At 44.6% G+C, this 27029-nt stretch overlaps 1 protein-coding gene across 2 annotated transcripts in view; it reads left to right on the top strand.

The window, feature by feature from the left end:
* cabin1 (calcineurin binding protein 1) overlaps nt 1–27029 on the top strand; it is a 524701-nt gene that overhangs the window by 166312 nt on the left and 331360 nt on the right. The gene's annotated exons all lie outside the window — the stretch shown is intronic.

The following is a 27029-nucleotide window of genomic DNA, read 5'->3' as shown; positions in this document are numbered from 1 at the left end:
TCCATCACTTTACTGATGATCAAGCGTACTCCGATGGGGCAGTAATTGGTTGGGTTGGATTTTTCCTGTTTCTTGTGTACAGGACATATCTGGATAATTTTCTGGGTAGATGCCAGTGTTGTAGTTGGACTAGAACAGCTTGGCTAGGGGTGTTGCAAGTTCTGTAGTGCAAGTCTTCAGTGCTATTGCTGGAATATTGTTGGGGCCCATTGCCTTTGCAGTGTCCAGTGCCTTCAGCCATTTCTTTATCATGTGGAGTGAATTTAATTAGCTGAAGATTGATGTCTGTGATGCTGGGCACCTCTGGAGGAGGCAGGGATGGCTGAAGATTGTTGCGAATTCTTCAGCTTTATCCTTTGCACAGATGTGCTGGGTTCCTCCATCATTGATATTTGTGGAGCCACCTGCTCCACTGAGTTGATTAATTGTCTACCACCATTTACAGCTGGATAAGGTAGGACTGCAGAGCTTTGATCGGATCCATTGGTTGTGGAATTAGCGCTTTCTGTTGCTTCCTGCTTATGCTGCTTGGCGCACAAATAGTCCTGTTTTTTAGCCTCACCAGGTTGACGCTGTTTTTACGTTTGCCGGGTGTGGAACCTGGCATGACCGTGTGCACTCTTCATCGAACCAGGGTAGATCCCTTGGCTTGGTGGTAATGGTAAAGTAGGGGATATGCTGGAGCATGAGGTTACAGATTGTGATGGAGTACAATTCTGCTGCTGATGGCTCCCAGCACCTTCTGATGCCTAGTTTTGAGTTGCTAGATCTATTCCAAGTCTATTCCATTTAGCACGGTGATAATGCCACACAACACGGTGGATGGTATCCTCAGTGTGAAGACAGGACTTTGTCTTCACAAGGACTGTGCTGTGGTCATTGCTACTGATACTGTCATGGACAGATGCATCTGCAGCTGGCAGGTTGGTGAGGATGAGGTCTCAAATATCAAATACACAAATATCAAACTTGCCTACCGCTCCATCGCCTGCCCACACTTTGGCAAATCAGACCACAAGGCTGTGCTCCTGCTCCCGGCTTACAAGCAAAAACTGAAGCGGGAGAATCCATCAAAGAAAGTCGTGCAATGTCGGTCTGAGGAATCAGATGATCTCTGGGACTGCTTAGAGTCAGTGGACTGGTCAGTATTTTAAAAGCTCTGCAACTAGCCTGAATGAGTACACCACAATAGTAACTGACTTCATTAGTAAGTGTGTAGAAGACTGTATGCCAAAGAAACAAATCCACGTGTTTCCCAACCGGAAACCATGGATGAACAGGGATATCCACTGCTCGCTGAAGTCTAGGTCTGAGGCGTTCAAGTTAGGCGACCCTGAACTATACAAGAAAGCCAGATACAATCTAAGGAGATCCATCAAAGATGCCAAAAGACAGTACGGGACTAAGCTAGAGTCCCAGACCAGCCACACAGACCCCCGCCGGCTATGGCAAGGTCTGCATGACATAGGCTACAAGATGAAGCCATGTAAGATCACTGGCTCCAACGCACCCCTTCCTGATGAGCTCAATGCATTCTACGCCCGTTTTGAGCAAGAGGTCAGCGAGAGCACGCCCTCCATCCTGGAATTCTTGGATGAACCTGTATCTGAGGTCACCATTGCAGATGTCAGACCATCCTTCTTGAAGGTCAACCCACGGAAAGGCGACTGGCCCGGATGGGGTACCTGGATGAGCACTCAGATTCTGGATGGATCAGCTGGCGGAAGATTCGCAGACATCTTCAACCTCTTTTTTTACAACAATCTGAGGTCCCTATCTGCTTCAAGAAGACGACCATCATCCCAGTACCAAAGAAAAGCCAAACAGTGTGCCTTTCATCCGGTGGCTCTGACATCCATCATTATGAAGTGCTCTGAAAGGTTAATCATGGCACGAATCAATTCCAGACTGCCTGGATCCACTACAGTTTGCCTACCGCCGCAACAGGTCCACAACAGACACCATCTCCCTGGCCCTGCATTCAACCCTGGAACACCTAGATAACAAAGACACCTATATCAGACTCCTATTTATTGATTACAGCTCAGCCTTCAACACCATTATCCCTACGAAACTAATCTCCAAACTCCGTGGCCTGGGCCTCGGCTCCTCCCTCTGCGACTGGATTCTTAACTTACTAACCCACTGACCATTGTCAGTAAAGATAGGCAACAACACCTCTTCCACGATCATCCTCAACACCGGTGCCCCTCAAGGCTGTGTTCTCAGCTTCCTACTATATATATTCCTTATACACCTGTGACTGTGGCCAAATTCCCCTCCAACTCGATTTTCAAGTTTGCTGATGACACTACCGCAGTGGGTTGGATCTCAAACAATGACGAGACAGGGTAAAGGAATGAGATAGAGAATCTGGTGAACTGGTGCGACAACAATAATCTCTCCCTCAATGTCAACAAAGCGAAGGAGATTGTCATCGACTTTAGGAAGCGTAGTGGAGAACATGCCCCTGTCTACATCAACAGGGGTGAAGTAGAAAGGAGCGAGAGCTTCAGGTTTTTCAGTGTCCAGATCACAAACAACCTGTCCTGGTCCCGCCATGGCGACACTATATTTAAGAAAGCCGACCAACGCCTCTACTTTCTCAGAAGACTAAGGAAATTGGTATATCAGCTACGACTCACCAACTTTTACAGATGCACCATAGAAAGCATTCTTTCTGGTTGTATCACAGCTTGGTATGGCTCCTGCTCTGCCCAAGACCGCAAGAAACTACAAAAGGTCGTGAATGTTGCCCAATTCATCAGTCCAGCCTTCCATCCATTGACTCTGTCTACACTTCCCACTGCCTCGGCAAAGCAGCCAGCATAATTAAGGGCCCCACTCATCTGGGCATTCTCTCTTCCATCATCTTCTGTCGGGGAAAGGATACAAAAATCTGAGGTCATGTACCCACCGACACAGTAACAGCTTCTTCCCTGCTGCCATCAGACTTTTGAATGGACTTGCCTCGCATTAAGTTGATCTTTCTCTACACCATAGCTATGACTGTAACACTACATTCTGCACTCTCTCATTTCCTTCTGTATGAACGGTATGCTTTGTCAGTATAGCGTGCAAGAAACAATACTTTTCACTATATACTAATACATGTGATAATAAATCAAATCAAAAATCAAGTATGTTTTTCGCTCTCATTGGCTCCCTCACCATCTGCCGCAATCCCATTCTTGCAGCTATGCCCTTTGGGACCCGGTCAGCTCGATCAAACAGAAACATGACTAATATACATTTCGTAAAGGCACAGTTATGTCACAAGTGGCATCTCGGTGAGTCTCATGAATTTCATCCAAGACTTGTGAACTATCAGGGGGTGGAACAACCATCCTGGATTCCTAAAGGATACAACCTATCTTGCACACTCAGCCCATCTTTCAGCTTTGCATATGGTCTCAATTCATCATCCCCTATAAACGATAGGCTTCCCTGCTTAAGGAATCTCTTCACCTAAGAGAGAACAGGATCCCGGTCCTTCCCCTGCTCAATCTGTTTAGCATTTACTGGAGAATGTGCAAGTCTCTCAAGCAAGAAAATTGCCTCTGGAGAAAATAATGCTTTGGTGGGCATGTCAGATAAAGGAAGGTGACTCAGTGTGTCTGCGTTTGCATTATCCTTCTCTGCGCTGTATGCGATGCTATACTGGGGGGTAAGCTGACAATATGAGAGTCCATGTATTCTCACCAAGGCCATAGGAGGGAATGCACTTAGTTTCACTGAAAAGATCGTCAATGGCTTGTGCTCGATGCATATAGTGAGTGAACAACCATAAAAGTACTGATGAAACCGCTTTACAGCAAAGATAATGCTGTATCGATATCGAACTGTGAATATCCCTTCTCAGCTGCTGTCAGTGTACATGGTGCAAAACCAATGGGTTTTTCTGATCCATCCTCCATCTGATGAATGAGTATTGCCCTGATGCCGTAGGGCGAGGATCGCATGACAGAATGAGTTCTCTGTCTTGATCAAATTAGTTGATTGTAGCAGCACTTTCATCTTCTTCAAAGCTTTTTTTTGTGCTGCCTCCCGCTTTCATTTTGTTTCTTTGTGAAGCAGCAGATGCAGTGGCACTAAAACTTTTGAAAGGTCTGGTAGAAACTTCCTGTAGTAATTTACCATGCCCAAAAATGACCTGAGCTCAGAAATCCTCCTGGAGTTTGGAGCTTCCTTGATAACTCAGACTTCCATCAGGGACAGACCCTGCACTGCGATTTTGTGACCCAAATGAGCACATGGGACTTAATAGGATGGAGGGTTATAGGTAGGCCTAAAAGGTAGGGATATGTTCGGCACAACCTGTGGGGCCGAAGGGCCTGTTTTGTGCTGTAGGCTTTCTATGTTTCTATGTTTCTAAATATTCCACACTCTGTGTCTGGAAGTTGTACTTGCTACGCTTCAGGCACAGCCGTGCCTCTGAAGATCTCTTCAACACTTGACCCAGGTTGCTGAGGTGCTGCTCCTCAGTTTTTGTGTGATCAGAATACCATCCAAATAAACTGCTACGTGAGGAGCTCCCTGCAACAGATTGTCTATTGGCCTCTGAAAAATCACCAGACTGGAGGACACCACAAAAACCAGATCGTTGTATTTGAACAAACTCTTGAGTGTTGATTGTGACGTACTCTTTTGAGTCCTCCTCTAAGAAAAGCTACTGGTAGGTGTGACTCATGTCAAGTTTTGGGAACATCATGCCTCCTACAGGGGTTGAAAACAGATCTTCCACTCAAGGCAACGGGTAATCATCCAGCTTGAAGGTGTGATTCACGTTAAGTTTTAATCCCTGCAAATGCACACCGTATCATCACTTTTAAGAATAGGAACAATTGGAGTTGCCCAATGTGAGACCTGAATGGACTCAATAACTTCTCCAAACTCTCAATGTTCCGAGAGCTAGTGTAATTCAGCAATAAAGTTAGCTGCAGACTGTCTTGTCTTCTGACAATGACTGAGACTGGAAATGCTGGACAGTCACTAAGGGCTTAGGATTGTGGTGATTCTGAATGAGTGCAACTAAATCCACAAATGGAATGTCCCTTGGTTTCTGTGGTGTTGCTAAAGACCTCATTAACTTGCAGGCCCGCGCATCTCTCTGCCATTCCATGTGCCAAGAAAACGTGTTCCAACCTTACCACATAGTCCGTCCAATCCCTGTTCTTTTCCACAAATTCACTGATAGTTCCGAACATAGTCATTGTGGTACTAACCTGTTTTTTTGTCGCTGAACATCTCAAACCCCTGATCTGAAGACTTGACTGCTGTTCACGTTGCAAACTAGCTACTCTCTGCAAATTATAGTAACGCGATGCTGAAAATTTATTCTTTCTTTTCTTTTTGTTTTGCCGTTTTCACCTCATCGCTAACATGCTGTGGTAACTTGGCCACTAAAAAAGGTAGTTGAATGTGTTGTAATAGTCAATCTTTACTTACAAAAATACCAAAATATAGCGCAACACGGACTTGGAACTGGAAGTAGTGGATACACAGGCCCCTCATGTTAAGACTAAACCCATGAAAGTCTGAACTACCAATGACATCGTGCATGCTAATACCCGCTCAAGACATCAGTATATACTTGGAAATAGGAAGATGCTTGCTGTAACATGCTGTAACAAGTGTCCCTTTCAATGGATTTTGGAGCTGGAGCGGACATCCCGTAGAGTTCAGCTTCTTCACAAGGGTTGTAAGGCACCAAATTCCAAGAACTGTGAGAGTGGTTGAAAGCAAGGTAATGTTATTGTGAAGCCCCTATCTACACCATGCATTTCTAAAAACACGCCCAAAAGATGGATCTGAACTCTCCCAGTTTCAAGTCCGCCCAGCCCTTAGACAAAAAATGGTAAAATAACGCCCAAAGTGTGGATTACAAGATTGTGAATGCTGTCACCGGGAAGAATTTGTTTCCTATGTCATGGTTGGAGGATTGCATCTAAAGAGTTGGACAGTCTAAATTTATCACAAAAATAGACTTGCTAAAGGGCTACTAACAAACACCTTTGTCTGAAAGGGCAAACTGAGAAAAATATAAGCTGTTTCTTTCTGTTTATAGCAGGGGATCCTACCACACATGCTACAACAGTTGATCGTGAGAGCACATATGAGCAAGGAGTATGAGTAGGCCATTTTGCCCCTTGAGACTGCTCTGCCAATTAATAAATTCATGGCTGACCTGATAGTAACCTCAAATCTGCATCCCACCTATCCTAGATAACCTTTCACTCTCTTGCTTGCCGAGAATCTTTCCACCTCTGCCGAAGAAACATTCCAAGACACTGCTTCCATTGCCTCTTTAGGAAGAAAGTTCCAAGGACTCATCACTCAGAGAAAAGTTAGTCTCACCTCTGTTTTAAATGAGCAACCCCTTATTTTTAAATAGCGAGCCCTAGTTCTAGATACTGCCAGAAGAGGAAACATCTTCTCCACATCCACCCTGTCAAGACCTCTCAGGATCTTATGTTTCAATCAAGGCACCTCTTAACTCTTCTAAACTCCAGTGGATACAAGTCGAGCCTTTCCAACTTTTCCTCATAAGGCAACCCATCCATCCCAGCTATTAGTTTGGTAACCTTCTCTGAGCTGCTTCCAATGCATTTTCATGCTTCCTTAAATAAGGTGACCAATACTATTCAAAGTACTGCAGATGAGTAATGATACTGGAGTGTTTTTTATAGTTTTAACCTTGTTAGAATCTCCAATTTTTGCAGATAGAAACCTCAGTGGGACTCTGGAACATCAAAGGTATTATTTCCCCGAGGAGAATGTTATGCTGATGAAGAAAGTCAGCGGAAAGGAGTCCTTTTAGCATTTGGCACCCTTCCCACCTCTCCTTTCACTGCCAAAAACTCCCAGTCTTGATCACGTTTTAGGAATCACGCATGGGCGGAGAGGGACACAAGTTCCCAAATTGTACTCAGGACAATTTTCTACAGCAGTGTCCAGTCCAACAAGAAAGGTTGCACTGTTGGACCTGATTCTTGGAAATGTGGTGGGCCAAGTACTTGAGAAAGGATATACTGGCACTGGATGGGATGCAGAGGTGATTCACTAGGTTGATTCCGGAGTTGCAAGGATTGGCTTATGAGGAGAGACTGAGTAGACTGGGACTATACTCATTGGAATTCAGAAGAATGAGGGGAGATCTTATAGAAACGTATAAAATTATGGAGGGAATAGATATGATAGAAGCAGAGGGAGGTTGTTTTCACTGATGGGTGAAACTAGAACGAGGGGGCATGGCCTCAAAATAAGGGGGAGCAGATTTAGGACTGAGTTGAGGAGGAACTTCTTCACCCAAAGGGTTCTGAATCTGTGAACTTCCCTGCCCAGTGAAGCAGTTGAGGCTACCTCATTGAATGTTTTTAAGGCAAGGATAGGTAAATGTTTGGACGGTCAAGGAATCCGGTTTATGGTGAGCAGCTGGGTAATTGGAACTGAGTCCACGAAAAGATCAGTCATGATCTTATTGAATGGTGGAGCAGGCTCGAGGGGCCAGTGGCCTACTCCTGCTCCTAGTTCTTATTTTCCTATCCTAAGTAGATCAAGTGCCAGTGGGAGAACATTTAGGAGACCATAAATCATTGTATCGTAAGGTTTAGGGTGATGAAAGAAAAGGAAAATAGGCAATCCAGAGTAAAAATACTTAACTGAGGGTGAGCTGACTTCAATGGGGCAAGAACGGAGCTGAACAAGTTAGACTGGAATGCAAAGTTTGTGGGAAAAATTGTAGCTGAACAATAGGCTGCCTTCAAAAATGCAATGGTCCGAGAACAGTCAAGGTATATTCCCTTAAAAGGGAAAGGTAAGGCGCACAATTCCAGAGCTCCCTGGTTGAAAAAGGAGATAGAAATTAAGACAAGGAAGAGAAAAATGTGCTTAAGACAAGTGTCAGGTAGAAAATACAGTTGAGAACCAAAAGGGATGCAGAAGGTCCAGTGGAGAAATGAAAAAGCAAAGAGGGATTACATGAAAAACTGGCAGCCAACATCAAGGGGAATTGTATTCTATCGGTATATAATTAATAAAAGGGTAGTAAAAGAAGGAATAGGGCCAATTAGGGTCCCAAAAAGGGAATTTTCACATGGAGGCTGGGGGCATTGTTAAAGTATTAAATTAATACTTTGCATCCATCTTTTACCAAGGAGGTAGATGCTACATGGGCTATGTAGCTATGTGACAGAGGAGAAAACACTGTCCCTCCAAGCATTCAAAATTGATGAGGAGGAAATGCCACACAACAGAGATATCTCCTCTGAGATATTTGGTGTATGTGTTTTTTTTTGGTATCATGTGAGGAATGATGTACAACCCAGTGAAGAAACTGTCCAGTTGTTGTATGAACAATTAATGGAGAATATTTATTAACGTACAATAAAACACACAAGAAGGACTTTAATACTCTGACATTTATGGACACTGACTATATGCAGACAATATTACATGAAACTGTCATAATTTGGTGCAGCTAACACTGGCTTTGTTGTCAACACAGTTTTCAAATGTTGGAATACAGTTTGGCATTCCTCTGTTCAGTTAAATTTCTTGTTCTTAAAGAGCTCTGTTAGTGGTGCTACCTCACTGCTAGAAATTCTGCGCAAATTTATGATAAAATTCAGTAATTCCCAGAAAATCTCTTTTGTTGTAGGTTCTGGAAAATCCCAAATGTCCAATGTTTTCACATTTCTTGGGACCATTTGACCACATCCCACCATATATTCTAAATATGGGATTTGAATTTGAGCAAGTTTGCTCTTTGCCAAATTCATGATGAGATTAGCCTCTTTTAGGCATTCAAAAAGGTCTCTTAATGTTGTAGGTGTTCTTCTCCACTTCAACTAACCACCACTAAATCGCCAGTATACACTGTCCTTGGTCGTTAGTCTCTGACATGTCATGGATGTGTTCTTTATCCCGAACGGTATAACTTCAGATTGATAAAGTCCGCTTGTCATCATAAATGAGGAAATTTCCTGTGCCCTTTCAGACAAAGGTGTTTGTTAGTAGCCCTTTAGCAAATCTATTTTTGTGATAAATTTAGACTGTCCAACTCTTTCGATGCAATCCTCCAATGGCACAGGAAACAAATTCTTCCGGGTGACAGCATTCACAATTCTGTAGTCCACACTTTGGGCACTATTTTACCATTTTTTCGTTGAAGTGCTGGACGGATTTGAAACTGGGAGAGTTCAGATCCATCTTTTGGGCATGTTTTTAGGCCCCTCCCTCCCACCCCAAAGCCTGCAGAGGGAGGTAGTGTGCCTGTACAGGCCTCTGATGTTATACGTGCGCATTAACAGTAGCAGGGATCTGACAGACGGAGAGAGAGCTGTCAGGCCCCCACTAGTGCAGGCAGCCTGAAGCAGCAATCCCCCCCCCAAATAATTGCGGGGCCTGCGGTCCAAGATACAATGTCCGCTGGCCCCCCCATCGCCCAGGCCGATCGCGGAACCACTGCTCACCACCCCCCCCCCCTCCCCCAACTACTGATCGCTGCAGAGTGGTAGTGGGCCCCTCCCCTCATTAGCCCCCCCCCCCCACTACTGATCGCTGCAGAGTGGTAGTGGGCCCCTCCCCTCATTAGCTGCACCCCCTGGCACTAATCTCATTGCCCAGGTGCCAGAGTGGCACTGCCAGTCTGGCACTCCCCGAGGGGCACCCCCTTGCCCTCGGCCTCCCTGCGGGGGCCTCAATGGCCTCCGGTTCCACCGGCAAGGCCAAGTCGACTGCTTCCTGTTCATGGGGAGCATGTCTATTCCTCACTGGCAAGAACCTTTCCCAGCGAGGTCATAAAGGGGGGCGAGCCCGGACGATTGAGTGCTGGGCTCACTAATCATAGAAACCCTACGGTGCAGAAGGAGGCCATTCAGTCCATTGAGTCTGCACTGACAACAATCCCACCTAGACCTTATCCCTGTAACCCCACATATTTACTCCGCTAATCCCTCTAACCTACACACCACAAGGCACTAAGGGGCCGTTTAGCATGGCCAATTCACCTAACCTACACATCTCTGGACTGTGGGAGGAAACCAGAGCACCTGGAGGAAACCCATGCAGACATGGGGAGAACATGCAAACTCCACACACACACACACTGACCCAATCTGGGAATTGAACCCAGGTCCCTGGAGCTGTGAGGCAACAGTGCTAAGCACTGTGCCACCATGCCGCCCAGAGGGACATTCAATAATGCTTCTTTACATAAATTTCAATACGCGGCACGGTAGCACAGTGGTTAGCACTGCTGCTTCACAGCTCCAGGGTCCCGGGTTCGATTCCTGGCTCGGGTCAGTGTCTGTGTGGAGTTTGCACATTCTCCTCGTGTCTGCGTGGGTTTCCTCCAGGTGCTCCAGTTTCCTCCCACAGTCCAAAGATGTGCGGGTTAGGTTGATTGGCCAGGTTAAAAATTGCCCCTTAGAGTCCTAAGATGCGTAGGTTAGAGGGATTAGCAAGTAAATATGTGGGGGTAGGGCCTGGGTGGGATTGTGGTCGGCGCAGACTCGATGGGCCGAATGGCCTCCTTCTGCACTGTAGGGTTTCTATGATTCATTAAGCTGTCTCTCGCCCATTTCCAGTGAGAGGCTGACTGCCGGAAATCTGGCGCTCGTAAAATAGCGCCGGTCGCAAAAACCGAAAGTGGGCGCAACATGAAGGTAAAATCTCTGTTTTCCACCTGGTTTTGGCACCATGACGATAGGGGAACTCCAAGCACGAGAACTCAATTCAATAATGTCATTTTGGAACATATTTCAATTTGCTTCTGTACCTTAGATATTTTTGCTGGATTTAACCTATATGGATATTGCTCCACTGGAACTGTTGCCCCACATCTACATTTGGAATTGCTATCTCTGTTCTACCTAATTTATTCCCACAAATACATTTATAGGACTGCGGTATTCGCCTTGGCTCTTATCTGGAAGACAACTTAACCAGTTGTTAAAATTTTCCGTGCTTCCTCACTACTCAAATCAATTAGAGGGAAGTCACTGTCAGAATTTAATCCTTTCTCTTCTCCCTGCTTCATTCCTGTCAAGACCTCATGCTTGTCTTCATCTCTATTCCAGTACCTCTTAAGCATGCTAATGTGGCATGCTGTGGGATTTATGTCTATCTGGTGTGTATACCAGTTAATTTACTTCATTCAGTTTTCTTTCAATTGATATCTTCAAAATCTAACTTTTAGTGATTTGCCTGACACACTAGCACTTTCTCCCTGCTACAAAGCCACAAGGCTGTGCTTTGCTATCAGCTGTCTGAAAGGTCCTGGGTTCAAATCCCGGATGAGCCCTTTGGTGTTATTTCCTATTGGGTTGGCACAGTGGTTAGCACTGCTGCCTCACAGCGCCAGGGACTCGGGCTCGATTCCGGCCTTGGGTGACTGTCTGTGTGGCGTTTGCACGTTCCCCTGTGTCTGTGTGTTTTTCCTCCGGGTGCTTCAGTTTCTTCCCATTGTCCAAAGATCTGAGAGTTAGTAGGATTGTCCATGCTAAATTATCCCTTAGTATGTAGGTTAGGGAGATTAGTGGGATAAATGCATGGGGTTATGGGGATAGGGCCTGGGTAAGATGCTCTGTCAGCGAGGTGGTGCCGACCCAATGGGCCAGATGACTTCCTTCTGCATTGTAGGGATTCTATGAGAACCATTTGGTGTATCCTTATTGCGAATAATAAATATGGGATCCCTTTGTCCCTATCATGAGTGTAATCTTGACTATACGCTCTTATCATTGTTTTCAAAGTTTGATGCCATCTCTCTAATGATCCGGATGAAAAGCTGATGATGCATACTGTTTTTATTTCCAAGCGATTCATAGCCTCTTTAAATATTCCTGACATGAAATTTGACCGTTGATCTGATTATATCCCTTTTGGTAAACCATAACTTTAATGAACTTGGTTAATTCCTCTACCACTCTCTTGTCTGTAATTGTTCTTAACAGAATTGCTTCAGGAAATCAAGTGAATATATCCATAATAGTTAACAGGCATTGACTTCAAGTATTGACTTCCACTTTGCGTTTTCAACAATGGTCCTACACAGACTAGAACTTTTGTAAAACGTTCTTCAAAAGCTGGACTAGGGATCAATGGTGCTGGTTTTATTGCAGCGTGTGGTTTCCTTTTTGCTTGAAATGTTTGACAAAATTTAACTAAATCTTCATGTAGTCCCTGCCAATAAAACTGTTTCTGTATTTTTGCTTGTGTTTTTTATTTCTTAACTCCTCCGTCTCTTGTCTTATGTGCCTGTGACCTTGTTACAACACACAGTAAAAATCCCAAGGTAGTTTATTTGCAATTTTTCTGTAGTTGGGTTTTCAACCGGCTGGCCAACCACAGTAGGTATCACTATCTCCTATGATCCAGCTATATCATTCCCTAGAATGGATTGAATCCCTGCAATGGGCATTGTTTCTACTAGTCCAACTCCTGTCTTAAGCTACTCAAGTTTATTTTCACCAGAGGAAATTTTCTTGTTTCGCTGTGAATACTGCTGCTCAGAACTCTTCCTTCAATATTCCTTCTGGACAACAAATATCACATTAGGGATTGTCTTGCTCCTGTATCTCTCAAAATTTTAATATCTTTCCCCTTTCCATTCAGTAAACATGAATAAACTTTACCTTTGCATTCAAAATCCTTAAATACATCAGTCACCTGCTGTTCACTCTGCCCCTGTATATTTTCACCCCTATTGTTTGGTCTTCTCGGTATATAAACGCTACTGGCTTCTCTTGTTCTCCAGTTTTGGATTTAGTAGTTCCTTCCTTAAGATTTATAACTCCAGCTCCATCTGTCTTATTGTTTAACCCCCAGCATAATGATTTGGTGTGGTCCAGTTTATACAATGAAGGCATCTAACTTTCCTCATATTTCTCATTCTCTCAGCACCATTTTTTCATTTTGAGGTGAAATCTCCTCAGAATGTTCAGCCACTTCTCTCTTGCTTGACTGTATTTTCTCACACCTTCCCATTTCCTGTCTTAGATTTAAAACTGTGTCATAGAGTCATACAGCATGAAAACAGGCCCTTCGGCCCAACTTGTCCATGCCACTCTTTTTTAAAATCCCTAAGCTAGTCCCAATTGTTTGGCCCTTATCCCTCTTTACCCATTTTACCCATGTAACTGTCTAAATGCTTTTTAGAAGACAAAATTGTACCCGCCTCTTCTACTACCTCTGGCAACATGTTCCAGACACTCACCACCCTCTATGTGAAATAATTGCTCCTTTGGACACTTTTATATATCTCTCCCCTCTCACCTTAAACATATGCCCTCTAGTTTTAGACTCCCCTACCTTTGGGAAAATATATTGACTATCTAGCTGATCTATGCCCCTCATTATTTTATAGACCTCTATAAGATCACCCCTCAGCCTTATACGCTCCAGAGAAAAAACTCCCGGTCTATCCAGCCTCTCCTTATAACTCAAACCATCAAGTCCCGGTAGCATCCTAGTAAATCTTTTCTGCACTCCTTCTGGTTTAATAATATCAGAATTGCACACAGTATTCCAAGTGTGGCCTTACCAATGTCTTGTACACCTTCAACAAGACGTCCCAACTCCTGTATTCAATGTTCTGACCAATGAAACCAAGCATGCCGAATGCCTTCTTCACCACTCTGTCCACCTGTGACTCCACTTTCAAGGAGCTATGAACCTGTACCCCTAGATCTCTTTGTTCTATAACTCTCCCCAGTGCCCTACCATTAACTGAGTAAGTCCTGCCCTGGTTCAATCTATCAAAATGCATCACTTCGCATTGTGAGCTTTTGGGGTGTATACAGATTCTCAACACGCTAATTAGGTTCAGAGATGTCATTGGGTTCATTTGGAGAAAGTTGGAAGTCTTGGTCATTGGCAGTATCCCAGAAGAACCCTTTTGACAATGATTTACAATGCCAGTGGGAACTGTGTATTTGCATGATCAGTACAATCCTAGTACATCTTGCCAATGACCCATTTAGTCGTAGTATGCACATTTCATTTTCAGTTGCTCTAAAGGGGCTGTCAAGATCCTCCGCTTTTGTCAATAGCTCACCTTCTCTATTCACTTAGCTAAACAGTGGCTGCATACTGGTTCAGTGGTTGTCTGAATTTAGCGAGAGACTTTAGCCATAATGGTAAGTGCTCCGAATCAGACATCTTCCTTTCCTAACGTTCCAATTCCTAGTGAAGGTTTTGACCTGTCCAAATCCAGATTTCTCTGTGAGCCACCCACCCTCGCTCTGGGCCCCGCCGCCCGCCCTGGCCCTGGGGTCTGCCCTCGCTCTGACCTATCCCCACCCTCTCTCACTTTGACCAATTCTCCCCCCCCCCCCCCTTCCCTCTCCCTGACCTGCCCCCCGCTCCCTTCCTTTCTATCTCTGACCCTCACCTTCACCTCCCCTGCCATGGCAGACACTCGCCAGAATCTCTGATAGTTCTATCAAAAAGATTGGTTAACTTTTTATTCTTCCTTTGGATATTAACATTACTGGGGCGATCAGCATTTCCCCATCCCTAGTTGCACTTGGGTAACTGATGTTAGCCGATTTGAACCACTGCAGTGCATCTGATTCAGATGTACCTACAATGCGAGCAGTTTATTACAACCGAGGGCTTGTTCAGCCATTTCAGAGGACAGCTTGAGGCTGTTGTGTAGCTGGGTCACTCTGCAACTTAATCCATAGCACTCATTACATCATCATGATTTTTGCAGCTTGTCCCGTCTTTCTCTAGATGGCTGAAAGTGAGAGTCTCACTGGAATAACTATCAGTTTTGGGCAATGGTGGCAAGGTGGTAATGACACTGAATCCAGAGACCCATTGTAATGCTCTGGGGACCTGGGTTTGAATCTCACCGCGGCAAATGGTGAAATTTGAATTTTTAAAAATCTGAAATAACTATCCAATGATGACCATGAAAGTGTTGTTGATTATCGTAAAAATCCGTCTGGTTCACTAATGTCTTTTAGTGAAGCAAATCTGCCAACCTAACCTGGTCCGGCTTGCATGTGACTCCAGACCCACAGCAATGTGGTTGACTCTTCAATGCCCTCTGAATCGGGCAGCCACTCAGTTCAAGAGTAATTTGATTTATTGTCACATGCATTAGTATACAGTGGAAACTACTGTTTCTTGTACTCTATACAGACAAAGCATATCGTACATCAGGAAACGAGAGAGTGCAGAATGTAGTGTTACAGTCATACGGTGTAGGGAAAGATCAACTTAATGCGAGGTAGGTCCATTCAAAAGTCTGATGGCAGCAGGGAAGAAGCTGTTTTTGAGTCGGTTGGTACATGATCGCAGACTTTTGTACCTTTTTCCCAACAGAAGAAGGTGGAAGAGAGAATGTCCGAGGTGCGGGGGTCCTTGATTATGCTGGCTGTTTTTCCGAGGCAGGAGGAAGTGTAGATGGCGTCAATGGATGGGAGGCTGGTTTGAGTGATGGACTGGGCTTCATTCACGACTCTCTGTCTTGGACAGAGCAGGAGCCATACTAAGCTGTGATGCAACCAGAAAGAATGCTTTCTGTGGTGTATCAATAGAAATTGGTGAGAGTTATAATGGACATGCCAAATTTCCTTAGTCTCCTGAGAAATTGAGGGAGAGATTATTGTCGTCGCACCAGTTCACCAGATTGTCTATCTCTTTACTGTGCCTCATCATTAGTAAGAAGTTTAACAACACCAGGTTAAAGTCCAACAGGTTTATTTGGTAGCAAAAGCCACACAAGCTTTCGAGGCTCTGAGCCCCTTCTTCAGGTGAGTGGGAATTCTGTTCACAAACAGAACTTATAAGACACAGACTCAATTTACATGAATAATGGTTGGAATGCGAATACTTACAACTAATCCAGTCTTTAAGAAACAAAACAATGGGAGTGGAGAGAGCATCAAGACAGGCTAAAAAGATGTGTATTGTCTCCAGACAAGACAGCCAGTGAAACTCTGCAGGTCCACGCAACTGTGGGAGTTACAAATAGTGTGACATAAATTCTGATTCTAGGATCGCATGATAAAGACTCAGGAGGAAAAAAGCAGAAATATTTATGTGAAATAGTGTGACATAAACCCAATATCCCGGTTGAGGCCGTCCTTGTGTGTGCGGAACCTGGCTATCAGTTTCTGCTCCGCGACTCTGCGCTGTCGTGTGTCGCGAAGGCCGCCTTGGAGAACGCTTACCCGAATATCAGAAACTGATAGCCAGGTTCCGCACACACAAGGACGGCCTCAACCGGGATATTGGGTTTATGTCACACTATTTCACATAAATATTTCTGCTTTTTTCCTCCTGAGTCTTTATCATGCGATCCTAGAATCAGAATTTATGTCACACTATTTGTAACTCCCACAGTTGCGTGGACCTGCAGAGTTTCACTGGCTGTCTTGTCTGGAGACAATACACATCTTTTTAGCCTGTCTTGATGCTCTCTCCACTCCCATTGTTTTGTTTCTTAAAGACTGGATTAGTTGTAAGTATTCGCATTCCAACCATTATTCATGTAAATTGAGTCTGTGTCTTATAAGTTCTGTTTGTGAACAGAATTCCCACTCACCTGAAGAAGGGGCTCAGAGCCTCGAAAGCTTGTGTGGCTTTTGCTACCAAATAAACCTGTTGGACTTTAACCTGGTGTTGTTAAACTTCTTACTGTGTTTACCCCAGTCCAACGCCGGCATCTCCACATCATGCTCATCATTAGTAATCAGGGAACAGTACATGCTGGCCTTGCCTGCAATGCCTATATTCCATGAATTAATTTTTAAAAAAATCCTAAATACTAAACAGCCAGATTATGACATCAATCAGCTTGTAACCCTGATTTGATGCCAGTGCTGCTGGTTTGACACTTAATCATCCAGCCCATGTCCTTTCTTAACATGCATTTCAGCTGTACGAGCTTAAGTGACAGGAAGGACCCCGAGACTATTGGTGCTTTTTACAATTCTTTCACGGGATGTGGGTGTTACTGGCTAGGCCAACATTTTGTTGCCCATCCCTAATAAACAAACACAAAAGGAAAAGGAAAGGCAGCTTTGTTAACTATTGTGTTGGCATGGAGGGACCAGGACAGTTTGTTGGTGATCTGGACACTTAAAAACGTGAAACTCTTGACCATTTCTACTTCATCCCCATTGAGGGGAATGTCCTCCACTATGCTTCCTGAAGTCGATGACTATCTCCTTCATTTTGTTGACATTGAGGGAGAGATTATTGTCGTCGCACCAGTTCACCAGATTGTCTATCTCTTTACTGTGCCTCATCATTAGTAATCAGGGAACAGTACATGCTGGCCTTGCCTGCAATGCCTATATTCCATGAATTAATTTTTAAAAAAATCCTCTGCTATTTTTTGTTGTGTGCAAAATGAGGTTCGATCACTTTTTCTAAGTATTGCTTGTGTTAGTAAGAGTATCAGTGAATGGTGGTTTGACATTGCAATGCGATTAAATGCATACTGGTATTATATACCCTGATTTGGCTATTCACTAAACCTAGGAGCACTTGATGAATGCAATCAAAAAATCCTAAATATTACTTTCCATAACAAAATGAAACCTTCTCAGAGAAACATCAGACAATCTGCAGTTGAACCAAGCAGTGTTCTTTAGATACTGCTGCAACTAAAGAACCAGCAATGCTAATTCCATTCCTCACATCTGCCAAATCTCATTATCTTTCTTGAACTTCTCTGGCAAACAATCTTTCCTTCGACTTGTTCTGCTGGTAATGAGATCAACACTATCAGAATGGAAAAAAATAATTATAGTTAAAGCTTTATTAGGTCATAGATCAAAGCTTCTTGTCTGAGCAGATTAATTTCTCTTATGACAGTTTCATGTTTGCTCCCAAAGTGGGTGAATGAATCATACTGGTTCTGCAATATATTCTACCTCAGCAATTGTGTTGATTGAATAGTATTAAGGGAAGCAGTGAGGATGATGGGGGATAGCAGCAGATAGTGAAAACACCCAGTATACCAGTCACTGGGTGAGAAATTGGGCTCTGAAACACCCATCTTTTGGATGCCACAAATGCCTTTCAAGTTCCAAAATGGCATCTGCTGCACATTTACCTGTGAGGTAAAGCCAGTTCGCCATGTCTTGCTGGAGGCAAGCACAGCTGTTGGCATCGGCCTGCAGGATACTAAACAGCCAGATTATGACATCAATCAGCTTGTAACCCTGATTTGATGCCAGTGCTGCTGGTTTGACACTTAATCATCCAGCCCATGTCCTTTCTTAACATGCATTTCAGCTGTACGAGCTTAAGTGACAGGAAGGACCCCGAGACTATTGGTGCTTTTTACAATTCTTTCACGGGATGTGGGTGTTACTGGCTAGGCCAACATTTTGTTGCCCATCCCTAATTGTCCTTGAGAAGGTGGTGCTGAGCTGCCTCCTTGAATCAATCAAGTCCATGTAGTGTCTGTACTTCTGCAGTGCTGTTCGGAAAAGAGTTCCAGGATATTGAGCCAGTGACAGTGAAGGAACAGCAATATAGCTGAATGGCATGAAGGGGAACTTGCACACTGTGGTGTTCCCATGCATCTGCTGGCCTTGCCCTTATTCAGTGGTAGAGGTCATGGGTTGGAAAGGTGCTGACAAAAGAGGCTTGATGAGTTGCTGCAGTGCATCTTCTAGATCTGCTGCCACTGTGCATGATGGTGGCACTTATCAACCCAAGCCTGAATATTGTCCAGATCTTGCTGCATATGGACAGGGACTGCTTCAGCATCTGAGGTGTTATGAAAAAGCAGCTGAAGATGGTTATGCCTAAGACACTACACTGAGGAAAGTCCAATTGTATTGAGGTCAGGAGCTGAGTGGTCCTGACAGAACCCAAACTGTCAGTGAGCAGGTTATTGCTGTGTAAATGCCACTTGATATGGTTATTGATGATGCCTTCCACCACTCTGCTGATGATTCAGAGTACACTGATGGGGCAGGAATCGGCCGAGTTGGATTTGTCCTGCTCTTTGTGGACATGGCATGGTTGGAAAGTTTTACACACTGTTGAATAGGTGCTGTAGCTGTTCTTGAACAGCTTAACTAGGGCTGTGGCTTATTCTGGAGCACAAACCTCCAATACTATTGCCAGAGCACTGTCAATGCCTATAGCCTTAGAAGCATCCAGTGCCTTCAGCTGTTTTCTTGATCTCGCATGGAATGAATCGAATTGGCTGAAGATTATCTTGTGAGTTAAGTTAGATCATCGGTACTTCTGGCTGAAGATGGTTGCAAATGCATCAACCTTGTCTTTTCCATTCGTATGCTTGTGGAAGGGGACATTTGTGGAGCCGCTTCCCTGGGTTAATTGGTTAATTGTCCACCACCGTTGTGTGGAGTTTACATGGTCTCCCCGTGTCTGTGTGGGTTTCCTCCGGGTGCACCGACTTCTTCCCACAATCCAAAGAAGTGCATGTTGGGTGGATTGACCATGCTAAACTGCACAGTGTCGCAGGCAATGGAAGAAGAATCCAATATCATGCTGAGTCTGAAATTCATTGAGATGAGGGAGTAAGGGGTTATTGTTGAGACTTTAATAGCCAGCAGCTCTGTCCTTTAGGACTAGATCAGCTCAGTCAATCATAGTGTTACCGAGCCACTCTTGGTGGTGGACATTGAATCCCTCCTCCTGGCGTAGAGTCTATGCCCTTGTCACCCTCAGTGCTTCCAGTTGGTGCTCAATATTTAAAGGGATCGATAATTAGTTGTCGGTTTATTTCTTCTGGCAGTTACTAATATTCTACAAATGTTTAGTGCTCCACTTTGTTGAATCAAGTTTCCAAAGTCATAGAACATAGAACATAGAACAGTACAGCACAGAACAGGCCCTTCGGCCCACGATGTTGTGCCGAGCTTTATCTGAAACCAAGATCAAGCTATCCCACTCCCTATCATCCTGGTGTGCTCCATGTGCCTATCCAATAACCGCTTAAATGTTTCTAAAGTGTCTGACTCCACTATCACTGCAGGCAGTCCATTCCACACCCCAACCACTCTCTGCGTAAAGAACCTACCTCTGATATCCGTCCTGTATCTCCCACCACGAACCCTATAGTTATGCCCCCTTGTAATAGCTCCATCCACCCGAGGAAATAGTCTTTGAACGTTCACTCTATCTATCCCCTTCATCATTTTATACACCTCTATTAAGTCTCCCCTCAGCCTCCTCCGCTCTAGAGAGAACAGCCCTAGCTCCCTCAACCTTTCCTCATATGACCTACCCTCCAAACCAGGCAGCATCCTGGTAAATCTCCTCTGCACTCTTTCCAGCGCTTCCACATCCTTCTTATAGTGAGGTGACCAGAACTGCACACAATATTCCAAATGTGGTCTCACCAAGGTCCTGTACAGTTGCAGCATAACCCCACGGCTCTTAAACTCCAACCCCCTGTTAATAAAAGCTAACACACTATAGGCCTTCTTCACAGCTCTATCCACTTGACTGGCAACCTTTAGAGATCTGTGGATATGGACCCCAAGATCTCTCTGTTCCTCCACAGTCTTCAGAACCCTATCTTTGACCCTGTAATCCACATTTAAATTTGTCCTACCAAAATGAATCACCTCACATTTATCAGGGTTAAACTCCATTTGCCATTTTTCAGCCCAGCTTTGCATCCTATCTATGTCTCTTTGCAGCCTACAACAGCCCTCCACCTCATCCACTACTCCACCAATCTTGGTGTCATCAGCAAATTTACTGATCCACCCTTCAGCCCCCTCCTCTAAGTCATTAATAAAAATCACAAAGAGCAGAGGACCAAGCACTGATCCCTGCGGCACACCGCTAGCAACCTGCCTCCAATCCGAAAATTTTCCATCGACCACCACCCTCTGTCTTCGGTCAGACAGCCAGTTACCTATCCAATCGGCCAACTTTCCCTCTATCCCACACCTCCTCACTTTCATCATAAGCCGACCATGGGGGACCTTATCAAACGCCTTACTAAAATCCATGTATATGACATCAACTGCCCTACCTTCATCAACACACTTAGTTACCTCCTCAAAAAATTCAATCAAATTTGTGAGGCACGACTTGCCCTTCACGAATCCGTGCTGACTATCTCGGATTAATCCGCATCTTTCTAAATGGTCGTAAATCCCATCCCTAAGGACCCTTTCCATCAATTTACCAACCACCGAAGTAAGACTAACCGGTCTATAATTACCAGGGTCATTTCTATTCCCTTTCTTAAACAGAGGAACAACATTCGCCATTCTCCAGTCCTCTGGCACCATCCCCGTGGACAGCGAGGACCCAAAGATCAACGCCAAAGGCTCTGCAATCTCATCCCTTGCCTCCCACAGAATCCTAGGATACATTTCATCAGGCCCAGGGGACTTATCGACCTTCAGTTTATTCAAAACTGCCAAGACATCCTCCCTCCGAACATCTATTTCCTCCAGCTTATTTAGCCTGTAACACCTTCTCTTCCTCAAAAACATGGCCCCTCTCCTTGGTGAACACTGAAGAAAAGTATTCATTCATCACCTCGCCTATCTCTACTGACTCCATACACAAGTTCCCACTACTGTCCTTGACCGGCCCTAACCTCACCCTGGTCATTCTTTTATTCCTCACATAAGAGTAAAAAGCCTTGGGGTTTTCCTTGATCCGACCCGCCAAGGACTTCTCATGTCCCCTCCTAGCTCTCCTAAGCCCCTTTTTCAGCTCATTCCTTGCTAACTTGTAACCCTCAATCGAGCCATCTGAACCTTGTTTCCTCATCCCTACATAAGCTTCCCTCTTCCTTTTCACAAGACATTCCACCTCTTTCGTGAACCATGGTTCCCTCACTCGGCCATTTCCTCCCTGCCTGACAGGAACATACCTATCAAGGACATCCAGTATTTGTTCCTTGAAAAAGTTCCACTTTTCATTAGTTCCTTTCTCTGACAGTTTCTGTTCCCAACTTATGCCCCCTAATTCTTGCCTAATCGCATCATAATTACCCCTCCCCCAATTGTAAACCTTGCCCTGCCGTACGGCCCTATCCCTCTCCATTGCAATTACAAAAGACACCGAATTGTGGTCACTATCTCCAAATTGCTCTCCCACAACCAAATCTAACACTTGGCCCGGTTCATTTCCCAGTACCAAATCCAATGTGGCCTCACCTCTAGTCGGCCCATCCACATATTGTGTCAGGAAACCCTCCCGCACACACTGCACAAAAACTGCCCCATCCGAACTATTTGACCTACAAAGGTTCCAATCAATATTTGGAAAGTTAAAGTCCCCCATGACAACTACCCTGTGACCCCCACACATATCCATAATCTGCTTAGCAATTTCTTCCTCCACATCTCTATTACTATTTGGGGGCCTATAGTAAACTCCTAGCAACGTGACCGCTCCTTTCCTATTTCTAACTTCAGCCCATATTACCTCAGTGTGCAGATCCCCCACGAAGTGCCTTTCCGCAGCCGTTAAACTATCCTTGATTAACAATGCCACTCCTCCACCTCTTTTACCAGCTTCCCTACACTTAGTGAAACATCTATACCCCGGAACGTCCAACAACCATTCCTGTCCTTGTTCTACCCACGTCTCCGTAATGGCCACAACATCGTAGTCCCAAGTACCAATCCACGCCCCAAGTTCATCTACCTTGTTCCGGATGCTCCTTGCATTGAAGTAGACACACTTCAACCCACCTTCCTGTCTACCAGTACCCACCCTTGACCCTGATACCTTCCCCAATACCTCACCACCCTCACTGACTTCTGGACTACAACTCCCTTTCCCACTCCCCTGACAAATTAGTTTAAACCCCCCTGAAGAGCCGTAACAAATTTCCCTCCGAGGATATTGGTGCCCCTCTGGTTCAGGTGCACCCCGTCCTGTTTGTACAGGTCCCACCTTCCCCAGAACGTGTTCCAATTATCCACGTATCTGAAACCCTCCCTCCTACACCATCCCTGCAACCACATATTTAACTGCACTCTCTCCCTGTTCCTCAACTCGCTATCACGTGGTACCGGCAACGTACCAGAGATGACCACATGTTTCGTCTTGGCTCTCAGCTTCCAGCCCAGCTCCAGAAATTCCTGCTTTAAATCCCCGTCCCTTCTCTTACCTATGTCATTGGTACCAATGTGCACCACGACTTGTGACTGTTTCCCCTCCCCCTTCAGAATCTGGAAAACACGGTCTGAGACATCACGGACCTTGGCATCCGGTAGGCAACATACCATCCGTGAGTCTCTTTTGCTGCCACAGAACCTCCTATCTATCCCTCTAACTAACGAGTCCCCAATAACTATCGCCCTCCCGCTCTCCCCCTTACCATCCCGAGCCACAGAGACGGACACATGGAATGAGCAGTGTTGCTGCTGCCTGGAGCAGTTTTTGCTGACATTCTAGGCTTCCGCGGAAGTCAGTAGCTCCCAGATATGGGTACATAAGGAGGTTTTCCTTTTGGAATAGATGTGGCAAATGAGCGGAGGTTAGACTGTGCAGGACAGACTGTTAGTTGTGTGGTAGGATGTAGTGTGGTCTGTTGGAGAGGGTCCTCTGCAAAGGCCATATCTTGATGTGGAGATGCCGGCGTTGGACTGGGGTGAACACAGTAAGAGTTTTAACAACACCAGGTTAAAGTCCAACAGGTTTATTTGGTAGCAAGTACCATATTTGCTACCAAATAAACCTGTTGGACTTTAACCTGGTCTTGTTAAAGGCCATATCTTCCCAGGGAGCCATTCACCTACCCACATCTCAGCCAGACACGTTGTGTGAGATGCAGTCCAATAATGTCATTATTGAAGCCTGCAGCCTGGAACTCTGCGGCAGGAGGAGGAAGAATGAGGGAAGGCAATATAGTCTAAAACTCACAGCAACCGACAATCATTTACAGAATTGGGATAGTGAGAGTTTAGAAACACTCATCAATATGTCTTCAGAAAATATCCCACAGGGAAAAGACTTTACTTTCCAGTCTGCAAATCCTTCCCTTCTAAATCCCTGTAAAAGGATTTCCCAAATTCCGTCACTCTCAATGCTGCGCATTGTCCCTTCCGGGCCCAGAGTCAGCATACAACTGCACATGCATGGTGTTGGCAGCAAACACAGCCAAAAAACAATGCAATCCTCTCCCTTTGCAGTTTTCCTAGTAAATATCTGAGCATTCCCCTAGTATGTATGAATGTTGTGATTTCTTTTTGAATGGGTTTCCTGTTTCTTTCCTTTCCTCCTATCTAAAAGGCACATCCAGACAATAATTATATACCACCCTTTACATCCACTTGAAACCCCTCTCTCAGCAGCAGTAACGCAAGTGCTTGCATCTATCTATGAATTCTCTTATCCATATTGCCACTTCTGTACTTGGTCCTGCCTGCCCATTCTGTAACTTGGGTCATCCAAAACCCTACTGGCTGTGTCCTAACTCTCACCAACTACCATTCACCCTTACCCTATGCTCACTGACCTACACTGGCTCTGCAATAAGCAGCACTTCAAGTTTATAATTCTCAGTCTTGTTTTCAAATCCCTCATGCCTCTGCACCTCCCTTTCCCAATAATGTCCTCCGGCTACACAATCCTCCCATTTAATGTATAAATAAAATAAAGCAGAAAATGCTGGATAAACTCAGCAGATCTGCCAGCATCTGTGGAGAGATACATCTCTGCTCGCCTAAGCATTCCCAATTCTAATCATTCCACTGTTGGCAACTGTGCCTTCAATTGCCAAGGCACTAAGCTCTGGCATTCTCCCCCTTAACCTCTCCCTTGTTTTAAGAGAGGAGTCAGTGGTGAGGGAATGGAGTTTGTGTTAGGCACCAAACACAGTGGCATCATTTGAAGCAAAGCAGGGGAACACTGTCATTACCCTGGCCAGCATTTCTTCCTCAATCAATGCCACTAAGAACAAATTATCTGGTTATGAATTAATTTGTTCTTTGTTGGTCTTACTGTGCTTACGTCCTTAAAAAAATAATTAATTATATATGAAGCATACTACAATAATAGGAGAACTTGATGAAGTCCTTTCAGAAACATAAACTCAGAAAATGTTCCATCTCCTTGCATGACCTGGAGTCCAATTGATGCCTCAATTTGAGGCAGGGAGTGAAGAGCTGTCTGAATTAAGTGTGATGAACAAGCGTTTCTGGACAAATAATGTTGACTGGTTCCATTTGAATTTGAGAACTCTGATTTTCCCAGTGTTTAACTGGAGGAAATATACAGGATGTTTAGACAATTTAAAGGTGTGTGTGTGTGTGTGTGTGTGTGTGTAACAGTGCAGGAGTGGAAATTGGAGTAGTTGCAGTTGACTTTTTGTCTCTGATTGCTTAGTTATAAATGGAACCGAGAAAGGACAATTTTATCCAGCTGGACTCTGGAGGAAGATGTTGTGGTCAGCTCTGTTGACAGCTGAAGATAGGTCGAGAAAAATGACATGGGATAGTTTGTCCTGGACAGAGTCACTAAGGCTGCTGCTTGTGACTTTGATAAAGGTAGTTACAGTACTTTAGTGGGGCTAGAAACCTGATCAAATGGATTCAAACATGGAATTGTGGGCAAGGTGGCATTGGACTTGGGAGGTAGCAACGTGATCAAAGATATTTGAGAGGAAAGGGAGATCAGGGTGGTGGTTGGAAAGGACAGAGGGGTCAATATCACATAATTTGGCCAACATCCATCAGACAACCTACTGTCCTGGGCATTATAAAGACCTAAAGCTTGCAAACTTTGGGTGGAGAGGGGAAAGGATGATGGTATTGCTGATTGCTGTACATAGGAAGGAGGTTTCAATTAGATTGTGTGGAAATCTTACTTTCCTGGCTTATGGGGGACTTGCTTTGTGCTGGATTCTCAATTACGGAGATTGTGTTTTTAATGTGATGGTGGAACCTTGTCTCTTTGTTTACGGGGGCTGGAACTATTGGGGGGTGAAAAGGTTATTTCATGATTTGATCACATGTATCAGACTGCCCTTCCACTGCTCCAAAAGGTCACCATTGTAGTTCTACTGTGCAGTTGAATGACATTCTGATAGCCTCATGTTCCCCTCGCTGATGTGCTGAACAGTTTGCCTCATGTCTTAGGAATTTTCTGTTTCATTTTGATCAGCCCAGTGATTTTGAAAATTCTGTTCTCAACAGTGCAATCTCATTGGATGTAGGATTTTATCCTTCAGTAAGTGAGCAGTTCTGAGAACAGGTGATTCTTTCCAAACACGTATCCTGATTTTCACTTTTTCCCCTCCATCCCACCCCTGTAAAGGGACTGATCAAATCCGAATAGCAATTTCCCCCTGTGATTATGCTGCTTCCCTGTCAGATCATGACATAACCTGCTCCTTGGTATGTGCAGGACCCTTCAGGAAAGCAACTTAGTCCAACTTTAGCTCAAGATTAAAGTGGGGGCAGGAACAGTGACAATTTCCTCATGGGGTCAGGTTGGTTGGGAGTTGGATCATGGCCTGGAGATGGCCAGGCAGGTCAGAGTTTGGAAAAAAAAAGGATTCCTTGTGGCCTAATGGCTGTAGCTCAGTGCTCTCACCTTGAGAAAGAAGACTGAGTTCAAGTCCCACTCCAGAGACTTGAGCACATCTAAGCTGACATCAGTGGAATATTGACCGAGTGCTGCACAATCTTTCAGATGAGATGTTAAATTGAGTCCCTGTTTGCCCCTTCAGGTGACACAAAAGATCCACGAGACGAGTTATCCCTTGGATCCTGGCTAATATTTATTAACAACCACATTTAGGGGAATCAAATTGACTTACAGCACATTGAGCTGTAGCAAAAAGAGCTTTGAGTGCTCTCGTTTAGGAACACTAGTAGTGTGAACTGGAGAACTGGCCCTGAAAAAAAAAAGCAAGTCTGTATAACAAGCAGCTGATTCGAGTCACAGAATTACTTTGATTGAGGTTTTACTTTAACATATCCAAGTATAGCTGAGTACAATCTAACCAACGTTTTGTTATATCAAAGCATTACTGCATGTCCTCCTGTTCCTATAACGCTGAATATGCAATGCGTTAATATGTCTGAAATCATTCTGTT

Source organism: Mustelus asterias, chromosome 13 (genome assembly GCF_964213995.1).
Source record: "Mustelus asterias chromosome 13, sMusAst1.hap1.1, whole genome shotgun sequence".
In the NCBI taxonomy this organism is placed as follows: domain Eukaryota; kingdom Metazoa; phylum Chordata; class Chondrichthyes; order Carcharhiniformes; family Triakidae; genus Mustelus; species Mustelus asterias.
The sequence above is the reverse complement of the archived record's forward strand: the minus strand, read 5'-3'. Positions and strand labels throughout refer to the sequence as shown.